This window comes from Penaeus japonicus, unplaced genomic scaffold (genome assembly GCF_977035675.1).
Source record: "Penaeus japonicus unplaced genomic scaffold, GWHDUDI00000001_assembly GWHDUDI00000001, whole genome shotgun sequence".
Lineage (NCBI taxonomy): Eukaryota > Metazoa > Arthropoda > Malacostraca > Decapoda > Penaeidae > Penaeus > Penaeus japonicus.
The window spans coordinates 33,447,939-33,455,438 of NW_028234403.1; the positions used below are offsets into that span (position 1 = coordinate 33,447,939).

The 7,500-nt window shown below is 27.9% G+C and overlaps 1 protein-coding gene across 2 annotated transcripts in view; it reads left to right on the forward strand.

Moving 5' to 3' along the window:
• The window catches only part of LOC122250863 (QRFP-like peptide receptor), a 188,566-nt gene that overhangs the window by 1,037 nt on the left and 180,029 nt on the right, over positions 1-7,500 (forward strand). The window lies entirely within an intron of this gene.

A 7,500-nucleotide genomic window follows, 5' to 3' on the forward strand; every position in this document is an offset into this window, starting at 1 on the left:
ATATATATATATTATATATGTATATATATATATTATATGTATATATACACACTACACACACATCTGTATATACACATACACATACATACATATATATATATAAATATAAATATATATATATACATATATATTCATATATATATATATATATATATATATATTTATATATATACATATATATGAATATATGTATATATATACATATATATATATATATATATATATACACACATATATGTATATATATACATATATATATACATATATATATATATATATATATATATTAATATTTATATAATATAACATATATATATATATATATATATATATATATAATTATATATGTATATATATATATATCATATATATGTATATATATAATATATATATATATACATATACACATACATACATATATGTATATATATATATATATGTATATATATATATATATATATATATATATATATATATATATATATATATATATATGTGTGTGTGTGTGTGTGTGTGTGTGTGTGTGTATACATATACATATATTCAAAGGTATATGTAATGAAATAATCATAATAAAAACAGAAATGATAATTATGTTATCTATGATGAATGTTAACGAGGATAACAAAATCTTCAGTATTAATATTAATGATAATAGTTTTAACGCTAGCATCAATAATGATAATGATAATAATGATAATAATATTGATAGTAATGATGATGATTTTTATGATCATAGTAATAAAGATGATAATATTGATGATAAAAAATAATTATATTCATAATGCTCATTGTCATATGAATAATGATTGGGATAATAATGATAATGCTGATAGTGATAATAATAATGATAATGATAATAATGGTAGTATTAATGGCAATCAAAATGATAAGGACATTGATAGTATTCAAATAAAGGATAATAATTGATAACAATTATGATGATAATGACAATAACGAACATAATAATGATAATGATAACAATGATAATGATAATAATAATGTTAATGATAATAATATTGATATTGATAACAAATTTAATTGTGATGATAACAATTAATGATAATGGTGATATTAATTAATAATGTCAATTTTAACTATTAAAGATAATCGTAAAACGACAACAACACTGATGATCATAATGATAATGATAACAACTTTAATAACAATATCATTAATAGTAATGATAATATCAATTATGATACTGATGATGATAATGATGGTGATTTTAATAATGATGATAATAACAATAAGAACAATGATGATAGAAATAGTAATGATAGTAGAAAATAATAATGGCGGTAAAAAGGATAACTATGATAATAATAGTAATGATGATAATGGCAATTATAATAATGATATTATTAATAATAACGGTGATATAGATGATAACAATGTAACAATAATAACAATAATGATTATGATAGATAAAAATGATGATAATAGTAGTCATAAAATGATAATGATAATGAGCATAAAAACACACACAGACACATGAATATATGAATATACATAAATATATATATATATATATATATATATATATATATATATATATATATATATATACATATATATATACATACACACATGCAATTATTTGTGTGTGCATGTGTAAGCTTTGACCAAAAGCCCCCCCCCGCCCCCCTCTCAACTACGCATGAAGTGAGCTAATGCATCTCCGTGAAAAATGAGGAACTTGTACCGAAAACACTCTGTTCGACACATCACAAATGCAACTCTCCGGGTTTGCACGCCCATTTCCATTATATCTTCTCGCAGAAAGTCTCAAAGGGAGAGCATAGATGAAAAGAATGAAGTGAAAAGAAGGCTTTCAACATTACGCTGTTAGTCGGAGGAAATCCATCAGAGGAGGGAGAGGGAGCCATGCATTTGCTAGCCCTTGGGAGAGGGAAGGAGGGATGGAGGGATGGAGGGATGGAGGGAGGGAGGAGATAAGAACCGGGTGGGTGGGAAGAACAAAGTGAAGAAGATGGAGAAGAATATAGGAAGGAGAAAGGTATGAACAAAAGGCAGAAAAAATAAGTGAATAGGGAAAATGAAAACTAAGGTGCAATAATGATGAATATCAAGGCAGCATAAAGAGAGAAGGAAGTAACTTGGAGTAAAGACAAAGCAGAAGAGAAATCATAAAATTGCAGAGGCGAGATACCAATAAGCATTGGTAAATTTTCGCACGATATATGCAGTGAAAAAACACTTCAGAATCATAAGAATGATAATGAGGATGTATTAGTATTGATGATATTGGTGATGATCATTATTATCATTATCAAAATCACCATCATTATCATCATCAGTATCATTATTGATATTATCATTACCAAAAATGATATTGTTATTATAGTTGTTATCATTATCATTATGATCATCACTGCTGTTGTCGTTTTACGATTATCATTACTATCAATTGTTAAAATTGACATCTTTAATTAATATCACCATTATCATTAATTGTTATCATCACAATTAAATTTGTTATCAATATGAATATCATTCTTTTCATTTTCTTGTTTCCTTTTTTTCATTTATCTTGTATCCATTATTTTCTTTCCTCTTTTCCTCTCTTTCTTTCATTCTTTATTCCTTTTCCCCTTTCTTTCCTTACCATTTTTTTTCTTTCTTTTTTTAGGAAGGTGAGAGGGAGGGATACTTACCTAGACTTCTCTGCTACCTTCGCAATTCCACTTATTCTCGTAGTACCGATCTTATCTAATCTAAATGATCCACACTGCAATTCATCCAGACGTTTGCCTCTTCCGCATTCATTTCATTTCCACGATACTCAAATACTTCTGGTCTTGTATCTCCCCAAATGTCAGTGTTAGCTAAACATTACATATTTAACCTTAACGTCTGATATACTTAGAATTGTCTACCTATACTTAATCTTAACTTCTCATGCACTTAAGACTGTTTACTCATACTTAACTTTACCGTCTAGTAAATATAAAATTGCATGCTTGCACTTGTTCTTTTCTTTTAGTTTACTTTATCTTAACGTTGATTCTAGGATCACGTATAAACCATGGATTTTTTTTTTCTGCAAATCATTCTATGTCACTCCGCATTGGAGATAATGATGATAACATTGATGAGGAAAAAACAACGAAATAAAAAAAAAAGAAAGAAAGAAGAAGAAGAAAAAACAATGTCTGTAATTGTGATATAGATATGACAGCATGTCTGATATTGATAAAAGTCTTAAGTGGTAGTCATGATAATTTTGATAACAACAAATAAGTAATGCCGATGATAAAACTGGTGATATAGTTATTGTTAACAATGAACGGACAATTGTGACAAAATTTATGATAATAATATTCTTAAAAAGGATTAATTATTCATAGTCATAGAAATAATCATGGTGTCAATTATCATGAAAATAATCATGATTATAATAGCCATATCAATAGATTATGGCAGTAGTCATATTAACTGATTATGATAAAAAAAAGTCATGATACTGATAACAAATTAGATTCTGATGATAATGATTAATGGTAATGGTGATAATAATTAATGGTGTCAATATCAACAATTATTGATAATGATAATCATAAAACGACAACAACAGTGATAATAGCAATGACTATAAAGGCAAGGATAATGATAACGATAATAACAATATAATTAATAGTAATGATAATGCTAATAATATTGGTAATGGTGATAATGATAACGTTTAACTTCATAATCATTATTGTCATCATCTTCATAATCTTTATCATCATCATAGAAGTAATAGTTATGATGTCAATAATAATTAAAGTAACAATATCTCTCTTCGATATGGAAATCTCTACTACGAAAAATTTCTAACCCTTGCACCACAAAATAAGTAAAGAGCCAGCAAGCAGTTTTACATGTGTTGCATATCCCGACTCCTTAGGATATAAAATTCATCCCTTATAACGATACTTTTATGATGTTAATTCGTTGAAATTTTATTGATGAACTTTTTTTTTCTTTTTTTGAGAAATTTATTTAAAAGTGATTTTTTTTTCTTTTTTGATAATTTGAATGCTGCTGTTGGATATTATTGACACCCCATGGGAAAGGACGATGAAACTTGAAAAGAAGAACCTAAAGAACAAGATTTTACAATTACGTTTGTCAGATTGGAATTACTTTTAATTAGTGATTGATAAACAAAATTAGCCAATCAGAAAATTTGAGAGATAAATGGGTAGATATATAGATTAGAGAGAAAGTAGTCTGATAGATAGATAGAGAGATAATCTGATAAATATGTAGAGAGACAAGCACATAGTTAAATTCTCAGATAATTGGAAAGAAAATATTTTTCGACAGATAGCCGACAAAGGAAAAGACAGAAAAGGGGGGCAGACCAAGAGAGAAAGAAAGAGAGAGAGAGAGAGAAAGAAACATAGTGACATAGAAACATATAGATATAAATATGTATTTATGTGTGTCAATAAGTATTCAAGTTATCAAACAATTGGGCAGTCTTTCCCATTGATATCGAATCGTCTTTTCCTTTAGTAAATAGACAATGGAATCATCATCCCCATTAAAACTAAAAACTAACATAGAAATTTAGGCTCAGTTCTTGAAAGCGATAGCGTAAATATTTTGTTTACTTGTTTATCTCTCGAAGATATTATTTTATTTATTTTGCAAAGATGATTCACTCGTTTATCAGATCGATCTATGTGACATTTTATTTCATCAATGTAAAATCTAGGGAAAATAGAACATAGAGAGACATCGTCATCAGCTCCTAAAACAGAAAGAATTTAAAAATCTAGTTTTCCACATACGGAGTACATCATATTAGTAGATAATGGACAGATGTACAGAAAACCACAATAGTAAAAAAAAAAAAAAAAAAAAAAAAAAAGATAAAAAAAGAAATAAAAATGCAAGTATCTCATGATAAGTACCAAAGACCTGATTTGCATTTGTCGTTTCAAGTCTTCAACATGCGCTTATTGCATTACCGAGGAAGCTTAAGGCGCCAGCCTCCAAGACACTCGTAGTGAAGGAAAGTCTGCGGAGTTTGCACAACCATTTCCATTTTGGTTCTTCTTCTCAGAACAATTTGACAAAGGGGTTGCGAGGGGATACAAAACAAAAGTAAAAGGAATATATTGTTTACATAAAAATGTAATTTCAGCGTGGGAACATAGGAAGGTTCCGTAATAAGATGCAGTATGCATTTCACAAGAATCTCTCTATTTTAACAGAAAGGTGATAGGAGAGGAAGGAAGAAGCAGAAAATAGAGAAGAAAAGATGAGTAGGTAATTACAGACATGAGAGGAAATATAAAAATATGTAACCAAACAAAATCATAAACGATTATAAGAAAATATACAAACCAAATGAATGAAACAAGTAAATAAAAATGTGCCAGTGACGAAACCATGCCAAAACAACAATAACAAAACGCCGAAAACAACAAGCACATCCAAAATAAACAGAAGGAGAGGGAAACGCAAAAAAGAACAACAACAAAAACAACAACAGAAAAACAAAGCAACATGCAAATAACGAAAGGAACAAAGTCTTTCCCTCGGCTTCAGAGTCTTGACAACACGAGGCTAATATACAGTGACAGATTGGTAACAGGAACGGTGGACAACGAATAGGGTCGTTGGGAATATTATTCAGGGTGTTTCGTCCCTTTTCCTTTTGTTTCGAGGGCAACAGACTAGACCTAACTGATTTTTTTTTTCTGACCGTTTGTTTAAGAGAGGAATACTGGAGATGGTTTAGCGTTGGTGTTTTTGCTTATGTGTGTGTATATACATATATATATATATATATATATATATATATATATATATATATATATAATATTATATATATATATATATATATATGTAAAAATATATATATATATATATATACATATATACATACACACACACACACACACACACACACACACACACACACACACACACACACACACACACACACACATACACACATATATATATTATATAATATATATATATATATATATATAATATATATATATATATATATATATATAGTATATATACATATACATACATATATATACATATATATACACACAGATATATATGCATATATATATATATATATATATATATATATATATATATATATATATATATATATATATACATATACATACACATATATATGTATATATATATATATATATATATATATATATATATATATATATATACATATATCATCGTCAGCCTGTATCATTCCACTGCAATACGTAGGCCTCTCGTAATCTTTTCCAGTCATTCCGGTCTTGCGCCCTCAGTTTCTAGTTTACTCCTGGTCTGGCGTATGATCTCTTTGTGTCATGTATTTCTCATTCTGTTATTTTCTTTGTCCACCTGTTGTCCTGTCTCCGTTGCATATGACCTGCTCGCTGCCACTTTTTCTTTTGAAGTATATATATATATATATATATATATATATATATATATATATATATATATATATATATATATATATATATATATATATATATATATGCATGATTATCACTGCTAATATCATCATCGTTGGCATGATTGTTGTTGGCGTTGGTGTTACTATCTTTATTACAATTGTTGTTATTGCTTTTATAATTGTTGTTCTTGCTCTTGTTTGATATCAGTCAATCATTTAAATCAACATTATTGTCCTCATCATTCTCAAGGTGACTATTGCTTTCTTTAACGATCAGCGGACTTGACTGACAAGTGCATGATATTCAGGCAGTAAAATTGAAGATTTATTGACACAAGGGAGTTTTTAAAAATACTAAATGCTGCGACGATGATCTGGGTAAAAACCGTAGATTTTTTTATATTTGCAAAATTAAGATCTGTAAACAAAATATAAAGATAATAGCAAATGATAACAAACTACATAGAATACACATCGCATGGATATGTTCATAAAACACGAGATGCCAAAATGCTTTATCATTATCATTGTTATTATTATTATTATATTATCATTATCATCATTATTACCATTATTGTCATTATCCTCATCTTCATTATTATTATCATTATTATCATTGTTATTATTTCTATTATCATTCTCATTCTCATTATCATCATCATCATTATACTGAAGGTATGATTTACCTCTAATTGACGCCTCTGAGTTTATTATTCAGATTCTCTCTCTCTCTCGCTCTCTCTCTCTCTCTCTCTCTCTCTCTCTCTCTCTCTCTCTCTCTCTCTCTCTCTCTCTCTCTCTCTCTCTCTCTCTCACACACACACACGTATAAAACTGTATGCTTGCTGATGACGTAATGTTAACAAAATCTCAAAATCTGGCACCATTATGCTGAATATCGTAAAAATGCATAGATATAAATCATATCTTCATAACAACGTTGGCAATATGCAAGGATAAAAACATCGTCAAATGATCATTTTGAAAAAGGGTGAGATCACATGGATGGATTAATCATTCGTTGTACCAACAATTTTTTTTTTATTTTTATT